At 41.6% G+C, this 20,509-nt stretch overlaps 5 non-coding genes across 5 annotated transcripts; 1 reads left to right on the forward strand and 4 right to left on the reverse strand.

Annotated features, from left to right (window-relative positions):
* The first annotated feature begins 663 nt into the window (after positions 1–663).
* trnas-cga (transfer RNA serine (anticodon CGA)) lies at positions 664–737 on the forward strand. Its single transcript has one exon. It is a non-coding gene; the product is annotated as a tRNA-Ser (tRNA).
* A 3,025-nt stretch (positions 738–3,762) lies between these two features.
* Positions 3,763–3,836, reverse strand: trnat-ugu (transfer RNA threonine (anticodon UGU)). The gene has a single exon. It is a non-coding gene; the product is annotated as a tRNA-Thr (tRNA).
* A 1,053-nt stretch (positions 3,837–4,889) lies between these two features.
* Positions 4,890–4,963, reverse strand: trnat-ugu (transfer RNA threonine (anticodon UGU)). Its single transcript has one exon. It is a non-coding gene; the product is annotated as a tRNA-Thr (tRNA).
* Positions 4,964–5,561: 598 nt separating this feature from the next.
* Positions 5,562–5,635, reverse strand: trnat-ugu (transfer RNA threonine (anticodon UGU)). Its single transcript has one exon. It is a non-coding gene; the product is annotated as a tRNA-Thr (tRNA).
* Positions 5,636–5,948: 313 nt separating this feature from the next.
* trnat-ugu (transfer RNA threonine (anticodon UGU)) lies at positions 5,949–6,016 on the reverse strand. Its single transcript has one exon. It is a non-coding gene; the product is annotated as a tRNA-Thr (tRNA).
* Positions 6,017–20,509: the final 14,493 nt, after the last annotated feature.

A 20,509-nucleotide genomic window follows, 5' to 3' on the forward strand; every position in this document is an offset into this window, starting at 1 on the left:
GATTGTGCAAACACATGGATTTGCTCTTTAGTGACAACTTTGTGAAGTTACTAAACACTGGTCCTGAAGGGTGAACATTTGTTAGACAGTGCGAATGGCAAAACAATAACAAGGCAATTGCTTTGGCTTTTCAAGATTCTGCAAATTATATCAATAAGATTGCCATTTTATTCAAAAATAGTACTGTAAAAGAAAAGTAAGTTCAGTGTGTTGAAGCATTGCTATGCTGCCTTGAGTCCTACACACCAGCTAAGCCACAGCACCTCTTTAAGTCTTTTAAATCCAGTATCGGTCACATCTATTGTGTCTTATGTTATAATCTTCATTCAGCTGTAAGCAAACACTAAGTGGTGCTGTGGCTTAGTTGGTCCAAATCCCAGCCGTGCCTCAGATAGAAAAGCCATCTGTTAGCTTTAAATTCTGGTTTCCAAACTATTATCTTTCAAAAGACCAGATTGTGGGATTTAACGTATCTTAGTTCTGACTCAACAAACTGAATATCCCCTTCTTAGGCTATGGTATGAACGTGTCTTTGAATTATTTAAAAATAGCTGCTTTAACCGCAAATGAAATGAACAATTCAACAAAGGTGAAGTTGGGTTTTTAAAGGGTTTCAATCCAGTATTGTCTACATGTAGGTTTTCTAGTTTGTGGTCTTTAAGAGGCGTTGTGGCTTAGTGGGTGAAAGCGCCTGTCTCGAAAACAGGAGATCCTGGGTTCAAATCCCAGCAGCGCCTCAGAAAGAAGAACAGTCAGAACTCTTTTAAAAAGAAATGTGAAATAATCCAAATATCTAGCACACCTGTACATCACAGTAGACAAGTTAAAGGTATTATTTGTAAAAACAATGTTCTCTTTTAGAACTTCTCACCAAAACCCATTGTTCTGGTTCTTGAGAATGAATATAAGTTTTGAATCCTTAACACTTCAGGCCCTTAAATAACACTAGTTGTTGTTCGATGGGCCAAATTCATCTGACAGAAACAGGTCAATAATACTAGGAAGTCAAACCTTTTATTTCCCTTCATCCAATTATAGTCGAGAGCAAGCATAAGAGGCGCTGTGGCTTAGGGGGTGAAAGTGCCTGTCTTGGAAAACAGGAGTTCCAGGGTTCAAAACCCAGCAGAGAAAGAACATCAATCTGAAAGCTTTAACTACTAGTTTTGCAAGTTTCAGCAAATTAACTGCAATTAACATGAATTTAACATTTTGGAAACCGTATGCCTGAGATTTACACAGTGAAGACTTCAAATTCAGTTGCTCTTAAAGGAACAGTTGGAATAATATGTCAATTTGCTTACTGCCTAGATTTACATGATAAGATCTATATCTCTCTGTACTGTGAATATGATGCTTAGCTTAGCAACATGCTAGCCTGGCTCCATCCTGAGCTAAGTAATCCTCCTCCCTGCAGCTGGGCCGTCTTCATATTGAGTGTTCAGACATGAGAGTGGTATTGATCCTCTCAGTCAGAAGGCGTTATGACCCTGGGTCATTTCTTCTTGATGTGCTTTGATTCGTCAGATCTCTCTCGGGTCCCCTCATGGTGTGTGTGCATGTCATGGATGTATAAAGAGAACTGGTTCGTTGCTATGAAAGAAGCTCAACGGTGCTCTGAGGCAAAAAAGGTTTTAATGTATTCAAAACCTGTTTCTACCACATCAGTTTGGCCCGTAGATCAAAAACTAGTGTATCCTATGTTGCTGGAATACAATGGATACAAAACGTGTATGAATTCTCAACAACGCGAGATCCGTAATGAGCTACCTCCGTGCCTTACCACAGCATCTGGCTCTATATCGGACAGGGCTACTATGCTAAATTGCTTTAATGAGCATTTTGTGTCCTGCTGTTCTCTGTTTGATTCTGTGACTAACTCTGCTGCTGTGAACACCCCAATCCGTGACTCTGAACAATGTGGTCTGGAAAACCCTTTCAGTTTTACTCCTTTTACTGTCAATGTTGTTCATGAAGCCTTATCTAAGCTAGATCCTAGGAAACCGGCTGGCCCGGACAACGTAGAACCTTTCTTTTTAAAGATAGCTGCAGATTGTATTGCTCCACCTCTTACTTCTCTTTTTAACCTCTCCCTCAGCACTAACACAATTCCAAAAGTATGGAAGTCTGCGTATGTCTTGCCTTTACTGAAAGGAGGGGAGGCAACTATTTTAAATAACTATAGGCCAATCTCTAAATTGTCAGTTCTGGCTAAGGTTCTTGAACGCCTAGTGAGTGAACAAGTAAAGGAGTTTTTATGTAAAAATGATATCCTGTCTAAACATCAGTCAGGCTTCAGAAAGCAACACAGCACCATCACTGCCACGATGAAAGTGGTAAATGACATTACGAGTATTTTAGATAATACGCAGAGTTGTGCAGCTCTGTTTATTGACCTTTCCAAAGCGTTTGACACCGTTGATCATCGCATTTTAAAGCAGAGGCTACTCAGTATTGGCATATCCAGCCTTGCAGTGGGGTGGTTTGTGAACTACCTCTCTGAAAGGTCCCAATGTGTTCATTTTGATGGGCTGTCTTCTGAGTGGTTAAACATTTCTAATGGTGTACCACAAGGTTCTGTTTTAGGACCACTTTTATTCTCCATATATATTAACAGTGTAGGTGATAATGTGGATGAAGCTACCTTACATTTTTATGCGGATGATACTGTGATGTATTGTGCATGTCCCTCCATTAAGGAGGCTGTTGTTAAATTACAGGCTGTTTTTAACACTATTCAGACTCAGTTCTCTGAACTAAAGCTTCTTTTAAATGTGGATAAAACCAAGGTAATGCTCTTTTCAAAAGCTAAAAAGACACCAGAGCCTGTTTTAGATATTGTAACTATGCAAGGAACAAAACTTGAAGTTGTTGCCTGTTACAAATACCTGGGTATCTGGCTTGATGATTGTCTCTCTTTTAAACTTCATGTCAATAACCTGCTTAAAAAGCTGAGGGTTAGGCTAGGTTTCTTCTACAGGAACAAGTCCTGTTTCTCGCTTGAGGCCAGGAAAAGGCTCTGTGACCTTTTTACCTGTGCTGGACTATGGGGATCTGGTCTATATGAATGCACCTGCCCATTGCCTGGAAAAGTTAGATGCTGCGTATCACAGTGCTCTGAGATGTGTTACTAACTGTAAAGCACTTACTCATCACTGTACCCTGTATGCCAAGGCAGGTCTGCTTTCACTAACTGTACGGAGGCTCAGTCACTGGTACATGTTCATCTATAAAGCCATGTTGGGTAAACTACCTTTTTATATCTGCTCTCTGATCTCTCGACGAATTGAAAGTACTTATTGCCTGAGAACTCGTGATGTTGTTTTATTGAATGTGCCAAGTGCTAGGACTGTCTTAGGGAAGAAAGCTTTTAGATGTGCAGCTCCACTAAATTGGAACACTCTGCAAACATGTTTAAAACTGAGCACTTTGGTTCCCCTGCATCACTTTAAAACTCAGCTGGGTGACTTGCTGCTTGATACTCATAGTACCCCGTCACTGTAAATAGAGTTTTGTAAACTGTACCCTGTACATTATGTTGTATGTCATCCTTATTGTTGTTCTGTTGTTTTTAATGTTACATGTGTAACTAATGTCCTGCAGGTCACCCTGAAGAAGAGATCTTTTGATCACCTGGTTAAATAAAGGCTACAAACAAACGCCTTCAATGGGGTTTCGTCAGCAATCCTGAGATTAAAATGTTGTAGTTTTTTGGACTGTTTAATTTCTCCAATGTTAAAAGAGTTCAGAGGGTTCTCCTGTGTGAGGCACTGCTGGGATTTGAACCCAGGATCTCCTGTTTACAAGACAGGCGCTTTAACCAGCTAAGCCACAGCACCTCTTATGCAGCTTTCACACCAGCGCTTTTCAGTTTCTAGCTCCGAGCGGGAGCTTTTCTGGTTCAGCTCCGGTTTCCCTTTTCAGCTCCCGCTCTGTTCACACCGCCCACTGGCGCCCCAGAGCTGCCCCTGCTGCGTCATGACGTCACCGTTTACATCGCTGATTTGCTCCCCAACGGCAGCCATTACGGCGCTCACAACAACAACAACAACAACAGCGTCGGGTTGATGATCGTGTTGCTTTTAATCACACGAAGCCAGAATAAATTGAATAACGACTTCTCCAACCTTATACTTTGCTCCAGAGTGCCGTGGTTCATTGTTTATTCATGTGTTTCTGCAGCATTTACCGACCGCTGCAGTGCTGCTCTTCCACGGGAGTTTATTCTCCCGTTAGCTCCCGGTTAGCTCACACTGCAGCGGCCGCTCTAAAGTATTCACTGTCCGACTCACACAAGCAGCTGATGCATATCCCCAGCTCCCCTTAGCCTAAGTGAGTCTGAATTGACACTGTTTGGTATCACAACGCTGTTATGAAAGTTTCTCTGGTATAAAACGGGTGATGTTAGCATAGCAACCGAAGCTAAACTGACTACTTGCATCCGATAGCTGCAATAATACAAAACAACACGTCTGCCTCTCTCCACAATGATCGATAACAGTGAACGGATGGTCAAAGTAAGGCACAAATAAACAGAATCACAGGAAGCCTGGTTAGTGTTGCCTGACTTTATAAAGTGTGTTTATAAGCACTACTGCTTGTAGGCAGGCATAACAGTCGACCCATGGGAGGTGGGTTTAGTTTCCTGCACGCCTCGACGTACTTAAGCGACGCCACCTCTTAGCTCCGAAGCTCTTGCCTCTGGACCGACAATTGATTGATTTGGATTAAAAACTTGTATTAAATCTAAAGAAGCCGTTTGAAACTTGTAAACTTGAGATGTTTACAAGGACATAGACCTTTAGCTTCTTCACAGTGATACACAAAATGCTCACTATTGGACTCTTGTTATTTCTCCAGAGTGAAAACACTTGGAGATATTTCTCCATGTGAGGCGCTGCTGGGATTTGAACCCAGGATCTCCTGTTTACAAGACAGGCGCTTTCACCCACTAAGCCACAGCGCCTCTTGTTGCTTACATCTGCTGCATGGATTGCACAAACAAGCAAACATAGATGTGAACAATACAGGACTAAAAACCCTCACCAACAAAGTGTAACTTTTGTTTTTACATATGATGTTGAGAGGCTTTTTGCCTGGGTTCAAATCCCAGCAGAGCCTCAAACAAAGCACCAATATATGGATCCTTTGGAACAAGCGTTCAGCATTTAGAACCAAGCTCCGAACCTGGGGGGACAGAGCCTTCTCCATCGCTGCCCCCCCCCCCCCCTCTGGAACTCCCTTCCACAACACATCAGAGACTGCAGCGACCCCCCCACCTTCAAAACCCTGACCAAAGCACACCTCTTCAGACTGGCTTTTCATTTGTGAATTATGCTGTGTTGCTGTTTTAATATTTATTTATTTTTTATTTCTATTCTTCATTCTATTTTATCATGTTTTATCAAACCACTTTAAGCGTCTTTGAGCACCTGGAAAAGCGCTTTGAAATAAAATGTATTATTTATTATTATCCATGTTCTTGTAACTTAAGTTAAAGAGGTTGGTGTCCATCAAATCCTACATGCTGGTATTTTAAAGGGTATAATCTGCTCTTCTTACCGAGGCACTGCTGGGATTCGAACCCAGGATCTCCTGTTTACAAGACAGGCGCTTTCACCAGCTAAGCCACAGCACCTCTTGTTCCTGCACTCGACTATAATTAGATAACGGGTAATGTCCCTTCCTCGTATTAATGACCTGTGTCTATCAGATGAATTTGGCCCACAGAACAACAGCTATTGTTCTCTAAGGCCCTGAAGTGTTAGGGATTCAAAACGTGGATTACATCTCAAGAACCAGTTCAATAGGTTTTGGTTCGGAGTCCTTCTGACAGAACACTTTTACAAATAATACATACCTCTAACTTGTCTGCTGTGACGTACTGGTGTGCTTGATGTTTGGATTCCTTCACATTTATTTTAAAAGTGTTCTGACGGTTGTTCTTTCTGAGGCGCTGCTGGGATTCGAACCCTCCTGTTTACAAGACAGGCGCTTTCACCAGCTAAGCCACAGCGCCTCTTGTTGTAGCTGCATGAAAACTATATTATGAGACACTCTAGATGTGACCAATACTGGATTCAAAACACAAGTAGGCGTTTTTGGTTTAAACGCCTTTCTTGTAAAACAGGAGGACTTGGGTTCAGATCCCAGCAGAGCCTCACACAAAGCACCAATATACGCATCCTACGGGACGAGTGTTTAGTGCACATGTGTCAAACTCAAGGCCCGGGGACCAAATCAGGCCCGTGGTGGATTTAATTTCGGCCCGCAGGATAATTTCTAGTTACTATGAGATCTGGCCCGCCGGTATATTGCACCTTCACTCCATCCTGAGGGTCTCCTCCGCTCAGAGCCTGAGCCCAAACATTGATGACCTTGCCCCCGAGATGAGATGCCAAGTATCTGAACTAGCATCACAGAGCAGCACACTGAGTTCAATGGATGCTTCCTTCTGCACTTTCTCTCACGACAACAGGACATGTTTGGTTTCTCTTTGAGGGGAATGGTTTTGTTGAAGCTGTTGTTGGCCTGTGGGAAAATGTACTCATAAGAAATGAAGCTGCAGATAGAGCCATGAGAAATGAATGCAAGGCAAGTTTATTTATATAGCACTTTTCAACGCAAGGCAATTCAAAGTGCTTTACAAAAAATGAAAGACATTAAGCATTAAAAAAGAAAAGCTAATAAAATAAACATTAAAAGGAAAAATACATGGATAAAAGTTGATTATTTAATGTTTAATGTTGTTTTTATAGGCAATCATTTAAGCTTTGTGAGTTCCAGGTTTAATATGTGCAATAAGTTCATTTCAATAAGTTCTGCAATGAACATTGAACCAGTCCGGCCCTCCACTAGTACCCATTTTTTTATTTTGGCCCACTGTGTATTTGAGTTTGACACATTTAGTGCATCGACATTGTTGTCACTTAAGATCCAGTCTGGGTGTTTGCACAATCCATGCACCAGGTCCAATGGGTTTCATGGGTTTAAGAATTCATCTGAAAGTCCATTTACGGCCTCCATGGTTTCAGCTCTATGCTTAGGCAGGTATGTTCTGTTTATTGAATAAGCGGTAAGACACTTTAAAGAGCCTGTGACACGGTTTTCCCCCATCATCCAAACCCATCAATTTGAGTAAATATTGTCCCCTTGAAAACCGTTACTGAACTGATTTTGGATATTTGTACTTTGATAACCATTAATCTGCCTTCAATGTTGACAATTTTCTGGATCTTCTCGCGGATTCTTCAAGTCCCGCCAAATGATGGGTGACGTCATTGCGGGCACAGCGCTCCAGCTGCACCGTCCAGGATCCCAGCATCTGCATGTAAACCTTTATATATATACAGTCAGATGTAAACGCACGACGGCGCACACAGCAGCAAGCTCAGACAGGTTAATGTTGAACGTGTCTGAGAGCTGATGAGGCTGAAGGATCGGTTTATGTTGTATCTTCTAAGTTTAGGAATGAGGTGCGTCAATATGGGCGATCATATGGTCATGTAGCCAGTGGTGGAATGGGACTAACAATCATCCCGGGTCTCTCGACCGGCCCACTTCGGTACCGCTAGTAAGCTGTCAACGGGGGGAGTGGGGGATGTAAAATACAAATATAATGTATAATGTCTGTGTCTTTGACATTAGCGCTGCTAGCCACCTGTGCCCTGTACTACGAAGCCAGTTCAACAGACCCTGGATATGTTTGAGTAACAAACAAACTAACAACAACAAACTAACAAACGAGATCTCGCTAAGCGGTCCTACGACGCTGGTTATCAACTCGGTAAATCAAGCCAGGGTTTCTCTCTCCAGCTGAGAGCGCGTTCACGTCTAAGACACGAGTGGATCTGACTTTCATTACATTTGTCTCGAGTGTTTCGTCATACATAATGTGTTAAATAATACTTCTGCATCCAGTCTGTGACACTGTGAGTGTTGCACGGCCAGATGAGGCTGGAGAAGCTGACTCAGATAAGGAAATATATGATATATTATGATATTATCTGATCGATGATCTGATTGATGATGTAATATGAATGATAAGTGCGACACGTCGGCGTCTTCTCTGCATACGGCAGTTTAAACTGTATTTCCTTTATCCTGTAATATGACTTGAGAGATTTAAACTCCGCACACTGAGTGGATCTCTTTTCTATAGACGCCGGAGGCGGACAGCGTCAGGTAAAAGAAGTTATTTAGCCTTCTCAAACCTGAGCCTCACGCGCCGCCTATGGGGGATGTGCTAGTTACTTATCCGACCGGCCCACTTCGGTACCGGCCCATCGGGATTCGTCCCGATGGCCAGTCCGCCACTGCACCCACAGTCCGCCACTGCACCCAGCCCACGTAAACTGTCAACGGGGGGAGCCTCGCTGCGGGGAAACGGTGGACCTAGTGTCCCGATCGGAGTGGGAATAATAATAATAATCCGTGCATTTTATCCATTAATTTCCCCAACATTGTGGTAAAAAACCACACGTTTAATCCACGTTGTTGGTGTACTACAACTACAAAAAGCATCGGTTTGTTTTCTCATCAGTAAATGCAGACCGGCTCAAACAAACGATTTTTAATCATCATCCTCACTCATCATTTAATGTATAATATGTTCGCCGAATTGACATGAAAGCACTAATAAATGTAGTTTCATCCACTTGAGTTTACAACCACAAAAATAATCGATTTGTTTTTATATCACATCCGACGGGAGGAAATTCAGCAGCTCTCACTCCCGATTTGTAATCCTAATGTAATCATCATCTTCACCACGATCATTTATGTTTATATCGCCGAATTGACATGAAAGCACTGACAAATATGAATATACTGTAGTCAACTTCATTAAAACGTTATTAACGTGCCTAAACTCAGTAATTCACCATTTCTACGCATGACACAACACACTTTGTCCGTGTTTGGCTCTCGAAGCGTTCCCGCATTGACGTCACTTCCGGCTTCCCCCAAAACTTCAAAATGAGTGAAGGAATTTCCCCGCGATGTTCGAAATTATTGATATTTAACGAAACGGTATCGCTTTTTCTTTTTTAAACTGACGGTTCGAGATTACTAGTAGCCCAATATTTCATTGCACAACAGTTGTTGGGATGGTGTCACAGGCTCTTTAAGTCCTATATATATATAGATATTATGTCAACGCTCATATTTGGAGCACTTAACCTTTTTGTGTATTGTGGAACATTTTCCGTTGTTTTTGATTAAGGAACTAATATTCGAAACCTCTTTGTTATCTTTGCAGATTTGTGGTTTGTTGTCTTGGTAGTGCCTCTTCTCTGGAGACATCTGAAATGAACTGTGCAGCTTGTTGGGAGCGAGTAGAGTGACGAGTGACCTGTCAAGGATACTTAGACCTGGGGACATAAAAGCAAATACGTGTTTTTTCTCCAAAGTGCATTCCCTGAAATGTCATCCATTCCTTCAATCCAATAATTCAACTCCTAAAAAGAAGAATAAGTGATTTGTGGACAGCGATGCTGACCAGTGGCGTCGCCTGGCCTGAATGTTTTTTCTGTAGCCCCGGACAATTCTCCCTCAATAATATAATACATTCACCGTGCTTTACGTGAACCTCATCATGACACCAGAGAGGACGGCAGGACTGTAATTTCCCGTGTTCAGTGAATGCAACTGAGGCAAGACACCCGACCAATCAGAGAGTTGCATGGAAATAAAAGTGTCATTCAAGCTCGGCTCTGTGTGTGTGTGTGGCAATAGCGCATTTAGTGTGTTAACTTTAGTCTAAGTTATCTCAGTGGGTCTCAAACGGTTTGGTCACAAATTATTCGGCACACCTTCATATGATCATTATCGTTATAAAACAAATAAGAGAATAAAGGAAAAACAGTTATGAAATACTATATGGCAGTAAAACAAGAATACAGTTTGAAAGGGGAGTGACTTGTAAAATATCCATAAAGAAAAAGTAAATCTGTTTCCAGTTGTGTTTCATCTGGGTGTTGAGAGATGTATCCATAGATCTCCTAGCTCTCAAAGTGCACCAGATTGATGTTTTTAACTTCAATATTTAACAAAAATCTTACCGGGGAGCATCCCCCGGACCCCCCTAGAGGAGGTGAGGACCCCCCTAGAGGAGGTGAGGTCCTAGGAGGTGAGGCCCTAGAGGAGGTGAGGACCTAGAGGAGGTGAGGACCTAGAGGAGGTGAGGACCCCCCTAGAGGAGGTGAGGCCCTAGAGGAGGTGAGGACCCCCCTAGAGGAGGTGAGGCCCTAGAGGAGGTGAGGTCCTAGGAGGTGAGGACCTAGAGGAGGTGAGGACCTAGAGGAGGTGAGGACCCCCCTAGAGGAGGTGAGGTCCGCTACCCACTCGTAAAAAATAGCACTTTACCCCTGCCTATATGCCGTGAGCTGACTATCGAGCCTTCATTGTAACAGTCGCGGGTGTACTGTGTGTGTGCGTGTGGGGAGTATTGCAGCCACTGTGGGCTAAGCCCCGAATGTTTTCAGGTCCAGGCGACGCCCCTGATGCTGACGGTCACTGTATCTGATGTTATTCACTACAGATCTAAATCACGACGGACTGATGACAATACTATTTGGTCAGAAACGGTCTTATATCTCAAATAGGCGTTACTGAGATTGAACTAATTGTATGTGTAGTTTAAAGATAACAGTTCTGCATTATTCCTTAAAAACACGTACTTGTAAGTGAAATAAATTAATGTAAATTTAACAAACGACAATTTATATTCAATATTAAAAAATCTAAAGCAGTCAGAATCAGAATACCTGTATTATTCCCACAGAGGGGGCATTTCAGTCGTTCTGATTGTTATAACGAATGCAATCACGTTTACAATTAAGTTTTTTTGGTGTGACCTAATTATTCGCTATCTAGATGGGTAGCTAATGTAAGCTAGCTAATAGATAGATAGTAGGTTGGTAGGTATCTTTTCTTCAGCTCAGTTGCCATTGAGGCATCACACTGGTCCAGGTAGCTTGCAAACGTGTTCCTGTCCCATCACCTGCATCGTGCTCAATATGATTCGGAGAGACGGTGATCCCACTGTCGAAAGGGCAGCATTTCACTGCAACAAGCCCGTTTTTCTCTTACCTTCATCTTCCCGCCTGGCATTGAGAGTTATTATGAACTGTCCACCTGAGCTTATGTATGTAGTTCGACCGTCTCATATGTTTTTGTAGCTTCTCCTCCGATTTCTGATGAAAGACGTCACCTTAAAACACTGGTGATGATTCCACCTATACTTTGTTCATGCTGGATTTGTATAAACGGTTGTAGATGCTGCTTTATTTTATACAAATCAAATATCATCTTATTGTCATGTCACTCTATTAGTATTAAAACTGATTGTATGTCCATGTCTCAGCGGTGGGTTAATATTTATGCAGCGCTCTCTGTGTGGAGGTCCAGAGCATCGCATGCTTTCACCTGACACCAGCCTCTGTTGTTTTCTGCCTGTTTAGACACACACACGCACGCGCGCGCACACACACACACACACACACACACACACACACACACACACACACACACACACACACACACACACACACACACACACACACACACACACACACACACACACACACACACACACACACACACACACACACACACACACACACACACACACACACACACACACACACACACACACACACACACACACACACACACACACACACACACACACACCTGATCTCTGTGCACTCGTCCTGCAGGTCCGGATTCACAGAGACGGAGAGTGGACACACACATCTACAGATATATATATATATATATCTACAGAGTGCTTGTTATTTGGTCGATGCTCTCTCTCTGAACATACTGGAAGCACTTTCTGCCCCAGATGCATACTGTAGTCACAACAGATGTTTGATATAAAGAATAAAGAAAAATCCACACACTGGACCTTTGTTGCTTCAGATGAACATCGTATTCACTGTTTTTCTTTAATAGAAGACATTACAACCCCGATTTTGGCACAGATCAAAACACCCACTGTACAGTAAATGTGACTCCACGAATAGTCATGAACAGATACACAGTCAGTGAAAGGATACAGAAATTGTTCTTAAAGTGTGATCAAAACAAGCCAAAGAGACACAGCACGGCACAGGCATGTCTGAAGAATACACAACGTATATTTACATGTTACATTACATACTTGTTAGACGCTTTTATCCAAAGCGACTTACATACTCGCCTCGTATATGAAGTATATTTCCTAAAACCAATATCATCAGAAATGCATTTTTCACATCAGATATCTCCAACACATTACATTCAAAATGGACGTAACTGCATACCGGGTATTTAAGGGGTTAAAAGAACACGTTGCTGTGTATCTCTTGGAGATCTTCATTCAATGTTCCCCAAAGTTGATTGGATGTAAATGTAATCCCGAAAAACAATTTAAAAAATGCATTCACCTTTTTTGCAAGATTTCCTGTTTACCTGTCAGGGGCCCTCACTCAGACTCCAGCATCATTTGGATTTTAAATATTCACATATAGTTTAATTTGGGTTGAACAGTCGTTATGCAATCAGGAGTAGATCGGGTGGTCACATTTGATTTCACGCATTATTTCCAAGCGTAACGTCTGTAAGTAGAGACACAACTTATAGCACAAATCTGCAGTTTCGATTGGGTTTAAAATATCAATGATATCTCATTAATACTAATACACCACTGTATATATATATAATATATGTATGTACTTGCTATACATTAAAATACAATGTGCACATTTATTTAATTAACTTTATATATCCATTCTTTGTTTTTATTGGAACACTTACATTTTTTTCGTTTATACAACAGAGTTTTATTTAATTGTATTTCTTTCTTCAACTTCTTATGGTTATAGGAATGTTTTTTATTGTTGTTTTCATTTACTGTTGATTTGTTGTTCAATTAAGACAACAACAATGGTTGGTTAATTATTCAATTCTAATCCAATATATTTGTTTTATTTCGTTGAATATTTTTTATTAGACATTTAAATTGAACTTCTTATTTTGACTTAAACAAAACTTATTTTTTATTTGTATTGAATATTTAACTTCTAATGTTTCTATACATATTTTTTCAAGCCGATTATTTATATATTTTTCTATTATTTATTTCTAAAATGGAGTTACTTTTAAATCCAGGCTGAAGACTTTTCTTTTTGTCGCTGCTTTTAATTGAACTATTCATATCTTAGACTGCACTGTAACTTTTATTCATGTATTTTTTCTTTTAATGTTTCTTTTATTATCTTTTACTGTTTTTAAATGCCTTTATCTGAATGTCTTTCATTTTGTAAAGCACCTTGCCTGGTGCTGAAAGGTGAAATAAACTTGCCTTGCCTTACAAAACCCAGCTTCACCCAGAATAAGTGAAGTATTGTGATTAAATCTGATTATTAGTCCATATACAAAACAAAGGTATTTAAGTTAAGAAATGCAGACCCTGACTCTCAGTCTTTTGATTAAATTCAGGACATAAATTCCCATGAATGAGTAAACAGTGGGTTTTCAGACACAGCCAGCAGCATGGAGAGGTTTATGAGCGTTTGTTTAACAGGCACTAACACTGTGAGCAGAACTCATGGCACAGAGTCGGCAATCATCAAACTGTACGTCTATTCATTTTACAACACAACACAGACACAGATAGGCAAGCTGAGGAAACCCAGAACAGGAAGTGGGTTTTCACAAAGCAACGATACTGATCCACTTCTTCACGCTACATATATATTGCAGAGGCTGTCCTGTCTTTGTTTTATATTTGCATTAACGCTGTGGGGTTGACCCCGTGGCCTGAAGGACTTTCTCTAACTCATACGATGCATTTTACTCTGCCTGAAAGATCATCTATACCTGTACATATTCTTATAAATAACATATATTTGTTCCTCTTGTTGCTCGATGAAGTGTACGGTGAGTGATGCATCAGTGAGGACATGAACACACAATGTGACGGTGTTTTCCTGCAGGACAATCAAGAGAGAAACCAAAAGGCCAATGGGATTTAGAAGGATGCAGGGATATCATATGTCTGTATTGGACCCTGAAGGCAGCATCTCCCTGGTCCAATGGGTTGTGATTTTTCAGAAATTAATCTCTGTGTAAAACAAACATTTATGATAGTTACACGTTTTGTTCAGGAGGATAATCTCCACATATTAACACCACTTTATGATTTATGAAGTAAATAGCTAACGTTGGGCTCTAAAGGAACTACAGCACGGTCACATGACTTCACGTCACCACCGCTAAGCTAAAGGCGGCTAATGTTGGGCTATAAAGGAACTATAGCATGGTCACATTACTTCACGTAACCACCGCTAAGCTAAAGGCGGCTAATGTTGGGCTATAAAGGAACTACAGCACGGTCACATGACTTCACGTCACCACCGCTAAGCTAAAGGTGGCTAATGTTGGGCTATAAAGGAACTACAGCACGGTCCATGACTTCACCACCGCTAAGCTAAAGGTGGCTAATGTTGGGCTATAAAGGAACTAGAGCATGGTCACATGACTTCACCACTGCTAAGCTAAAGGAGGCTAATGTTGGGCTATAAAGGAACTACAGCACGGTCACATGACGTCACCACCGCTAAGCTAAAGGTGGCTAATGTTGGGCTATAAAGGAACTAGAGCACGGTCACATGACTTCACCACTGCTAAGCTAAAGGAGGCTAATGTTGGGCTATAAAGGAACTACAGCACGTTCACATGATCTTACGTCACCACCGCTAAGCTAAAGGTGGCTAATGTTGGGCTATAAAGGAACTACAGCACGGTCACATGACTTCACGTCACCACCGGTAAGCTAAAGGAGGCTAATGTTGGGCTATAAAGGAACTACAGCACGGTCACATGACTTCACGTCACCACCGCTAAGCTAAAGGTGGCTAATGTTGGGCTATAAAGGAACTAGAGCACGGTCACATGACTTCACCACTGCTAAGCTAAAGGAGGCTAATGTTGGGCTATAAAGGAACTACAGCACGGTCAAATGACTTCACGTCACCACCGTTAAGCTAAAATCTAAAAATCTTTTTAGCTTACGTGTTCACCACAGACCTCAGTTCAATCAAAAAACCACTGTCTTCTAGACAAGAAGACAGGAAGTGCTAACATGCCGACTCATTTCCAGGCTTAAGGACTCATTCCTGCAGCTATATATTGATGTTTTCATTCAGTGTATTAGAGTAAAACAGGTATATTAGTATCATTTACATGTCATCCCCTCCTCCTGCCTGCCTCCTAAAGAAGAAATATTACTTTTCAATTATCTAATCCAATCAGGCACACAAATGCTTGAGAAAGCACCAAATTGGAACTGCATGGATGTGTGTGTGTGTGTGTGTGTGTGTGTGTGTGTGTGTGTGTGTGTGTGTGAGTGAGGCATGCTTCAGTATGTGTGTCCTCTCCACTCCTCTGCGCTGTAATTAGCATGATTGGAGAGCGATGGTTGGATCGAAACACAGGAAGAGAGGCTGCTGATGAGGCTATTCACCCCGCTGTGCAACCTGTCTGGCGCCTCTTCTCAGCAACAAGTGTGTGTGTGTGTGTGTGTGTGTGTGTGTGTGTGTGTGTGTGTGTGTGTGTGTGTGTGTGTGTGTTAGAGAAGCAGAGAAGGAGAGAGAAAGCCTGCTCATTTGAGGAGCACTCGAACAAAGTTGATTACACATTCATTACAGCCTCTCGTTCGCCCGCTCCACTTGACCTGACCTGGGTGAGGGATGGGGGTTGAGATGATGACATGATATGTATTTTTGGAGTGCATGTTCTCACTCCACTCTCCTCTCAGACAGCTGCTGCTACATTATAATGGATGATATGTTATGTCATATTAGGTCAGTCATTTGCCCCTTTGATCACAGTTGATTGGTTGGGATTGCAAATTGATTTGACTGACGGATCACATCATTTCACTTTGAAGAGGTCGGTTAAACTCTATATCACCTCCTCTGCGTACAGGACAACATAAAAGTCAATGGTTCCTGAATGTGTTTGTGGTTGTAAGCCTGAAATAAGGTCTGTGGTTAACAAAAACTGAAGAGATTATTTATTCCACAACATAAAATACGTCAGTAAATACCCAACTGGTGAATTTAAAAACAGAGGTTGCTAACAAGTGTCTACATGAGACGACTTAACATCATCGCGCCCAACATTAGCCACCTTTAGCTTAGCGGTGGTGACGTGAAGTCATGTGACCGTGCTGTAGTTCCTTTATAGCCCAACATTAGCCACCTTTAGCTTAGTGGTGGTGACGTGAAGTCTTGTGACCGTGCTGTAGTTCCTTTATAGCCAACATTAGCCGCCTTTAGCTTAGCGGTGGTGACGTGAAGTCATGTGACCGTGCTGTAGTTTCTTTATAGCCCAACATTAGCCACCTTTAGCTTAGCGGTGGTGAAGTGAAGTCATGTGACCGTGCTGTAGTTCCTTTATAGCCCAACATTAGCCACCTTTAGCTTAGGGGTGGTGACGTGAAGTCATGTGACCTTGCTGTAGTTCCTTTATAGCCCAACATTAGCCACCTTTAGCTTAGCGGTGGTGACGTGAAGTCATGTGACCATGCCGTAGTTCCTTTATAGCCCAACATTAGCCGCCTTTAGCTTAGCGGTGGTGACGTGAAGTCATGTGACCTTGCTGTAGTTCCTTCATAGCCCAACATTAGCCACCTTTAGCTTAGCGGTGGTGACGTGAAGTCATGTGACCATGCCGTAGTTCCTTTATAGCCCAACATTAGCCGCCTTTAGCTTAGGGGTGGTGACGTGAAGTCATGTGACCTTGCTGTAGTTCCTTTATAGCCCAACATTAGCCACCTTTAGCTTAGGGGTGGTGACGTGAAGTCATGTGACCTTGCTGTAGTTCCTTCATAGCCCAACATTAGCCACCTTTAGCTTAGCGGTGGTGACTTGAAGTCATGTGACCATGCTGTAGTTCCTTTATAGCCCAACATTAGCCACCTTTAGCTTAGCGGTGGTGACGTGAAGTCATGTGACCGTGCTGTAGTTCCTTTATAGCCCAACATTAGCCACCTTTAGCTTAGGGGTGGTGACGTCAAGTCATGTGACCTTGCTGTAGTTCCTTCATAGCCCAACATTAGCCACCTTTAGCTTAGCGGTGGTGACGTGAAGTCATGTGACCGTGCCGTAGTTCCTTTATAGCCCAACATTAGCCGCCTTTAGCTTAGCGCTGGTGACGTGAAGTCATGTGACCGTGCTGTAGTTGCTTTATAGCCCAAAATTAGCCACCTTTAGCTTAGCGGTGGTGACGTGAAGTCATGTGACCGTGCTGTAGTTCCTTTATAGCCCAACATTAGCCTCCTTTAGCTTAGCGGTGGTGACATGAAGTCATGTGACCGTGCTGTAGTTCCTTTATAGCCCAACATTAGCCTCCTTTAGCTTAGCGGTGGTGACGTGAAGTCATGTGACCGTGCTGTAGTTCCTTCATAGCCCAACTTTAGCTTTTTACCTTAGAAACCATAAAGTGGTGTTAATATGTGGAGGTTATCCTGCTGAACTAAACGCGTAAGAATCATAAATGTCTTTTTGACACAGAGATTATTTTCCAATCACATGGAGAAATCCCATTGGACCAGGGAGATGTTTCCTTCAGGGTCCAACACATAAATAAGACATCCCTGCACCACTCTATTGATCTGGGTTCATGAGTTCACAACAAGGTCATGAGAGACATTGCTGTTGAGTTTTCAAAATGTATTATTTTGGCACTTTGAGCTCCACAAGCTAACATCAAATTCAACTTCCAATATTATCTGTCGATCCCTTCTGAGGAAACGCAACAACAAACAAACCAATTTGTACTTTTTGCACAATAACTGTATGAGCTCATTTGCTTTCATGCAGACAGGGAACATGTTATGTCTTCGAATCATCGTATCAGAGCAGGAGACAACAGAGTGCATCCTCTAATCAAATAACGTGAGGTAATACAATCTCGGCTCTGTGATGGAGATGTAATGATACTGAGAAGATCTGCTGCCTTTGCACACAGTCATTTAGATATACTTCATTATTTCAGGATGAGTTATATCCTTGCATGGTTCTGCCCAAGAAACAGGAAAGCATTGCTAGAAGGTCGAGCATGTGCACTCAAAAGCTCGGTTCTTGTCCATGCTTTTAGGTAAATCGGACATTTGGTGAACTTGAGGTCCCTAAAAACTTTTTCTTTCCAATCAGCTAATTTCTATGAGTGATGCGACCCTGCAGGAGCACACATGTTCTGCCTAAGCTCAGTTGGAAAATGTTATTATTTAAATGTATAATTATGATTTGTTAACAGTATTTTAATTAAAATCTGCAGGGGGTTGGTCTCTCTTGGTGCAATCAAATCTGATTAAAATAATATTTCACCCCCACAATGATCCTTTGTAAACCAATTACTCCACATGAGTTCACAGGTGGAGGTGTGCGAGAAATCTAAATTCTGGGGTGAGTAAATTATATTGAAACGTTTTTTTCTTGGTGCATTTCTCATTTAAACTTTAAACAGTGTGGACTCCAAAGTTAACCTTTGCTGTTCTTTTTTTACTCTGCTTTTTACCAAGGCATATAAGCTTTATTTTGTTTAGATGTTAAAACATAAGAAAATAAACATAAATGTCATTCTTACCTACACAAATACTACCTTTTTGCTACATGTTTTTTTGTTTAGTTTTTCTAGGTTAAATCGACGCTTCAGATGTAATCGTTCATGAATCTTAACCTACCGGCGGGGGCTATCGAACAATTTATGCGTAACTATGTCTCAGGGCTTCTTAACATTTAACAACCTATGCATGTGTCATACCCACTTTACGGGAAGAAACTCAACTAGGCATAGACAACACACAACTTCACTTTACGAGGCCAAAACGGCAAATACATCTTACCTTTGCTGTTTTCTAATCAAAAGAGGTGTTCAATGGCATTACAACGCATATAGACGCTGCTGAAGGTTAATCCAATGTCTCTGTGTCACTTTGAAATGATTACTGATTATCCATCATAACATTTAGGGCAATGAACGGAGTTTTCTATAGATCGTAACCCAGCTTCCGGTTTTGGGCATGCTGGCTGCGCATCACTCTCATTCACCAATGATAATGTTTAGATGGATTTAGGAACTTCCCCTCGATTCTATTGGCTCTAACGGTTCAAAAGAGGTGTCAATCACCCAAATCCACCGATGGGTTCCAGAGATACGGCAAATCCACCCAAATGACCCCAGAGGTGGGTTTTTCTATAAGTAATGGGGTTTTTTGGACGGAAATTATAATTTACATTTTTTTACTCTGAATTTACTTTAAAATAAAAACATCTATATTGATTCTGACTTTTCTACATCCAACTCACAGGTGTGTCATTGCTTTGAGAAAACAGATTATTAACTTACCCCTTTTAGAAGATATAGTCATTTGTTCTGGGAATGTCTTTTTCGAGCCTGAGACCTGAAAAACAGGCTCAGGGCTCAACAGGTTATGGGAGAAAACCACTAACCTAAGTGTATTAAATCGCAGTAAGGGTTACTCTTCCCTTAATCCTTTTACCTACGAATGGAAGTCCGTCACATCACTCAACAAGAAATATATGTATCTGTCAATGTGCAAAGCCAGAGATCTAAGATGTTGATGTTTTTACGACTGAACTGTGGACATGGTGAAGACATAAATCTCCGCACGTTTATTTTCCCGCCTCTGGAAATAAATTGGGATGTCATGGTGCTGACAGGACGATTTGTAGTTGTTGTTGTGTTTGTACGTCCCCTATTTTGGTTTTGCACGCAATGTGCGGTACGTCAGATATGTATCCACGTATCCAACACAGAGTTATGTTAATCTAACGAGCAGAATAAAGACATTGTGGTTCCTCTGAAGTCAAATCAGCTCCTCAGCTTCCCGCCAGCTGACACTGGCATCTACAACAACAGCTTTAGTGCGCCGTGAATAGACCGGGAGTCAGGGGGTGACTGTGTGTGTGTGTGTGTGTGTGTGTGTGTGTGTGTGTGTGTGTGTGTGTGTGTGTGTGTGTGTGTGTGTGTGTGTGTGTGTGTGTGTGTGTGTGTGTGAGTGATGAGTGATGGGTCAGAACAGGTGATCTCTCTCTGCTGGTCTGTGTGAGTGTTGTGAATTTACTCTGCAAGTAAGTTGGAATTTTGTTTTGTTTTTTATCTGTAAGCATCATTACACTTATTAAACATGTATTCTGTGTTCTTTCTTGCTTCTTGTCGGCCAATTTCAACCTTGAAAGAGCAGTGAGTACTAAAATATACCTGATAATCGAGGGGCTTTTGGAGTGATTTCCAAATGTAAAATAAGCAGAATTCTCAAAACTATTTATGAAAATGTATTTTTTAGTCTTTAACCTGTTAAGCCCGAAGCGGGGACCCTGGTTTTTTTTTTCACAACACTGTGCCACAGGGCATCTTAATATTTAAAAACCTATTAATGTGTTATATCAGATTAACGAGAAGAATCTCAGCTAACTGACGATACGAACTATTTTTA

This window comes from Pseudochaenichthys georgianus, chromosome 9, assembly GCF_902827115.2.
Source record: "Pseudochaenichthys georgianus chromosome 9, fPseGeo1.2, whole genome shotgun sequence".
In the NCBI taxonomy this organism is placed as follows: domain Eukaryota; kingdom Metazoa; phylum Chordata; class Actinopteri; order Perciformes; family Channichthyidae; genus Pseudochaenichthys; species Pseudochaenichthys georgianus.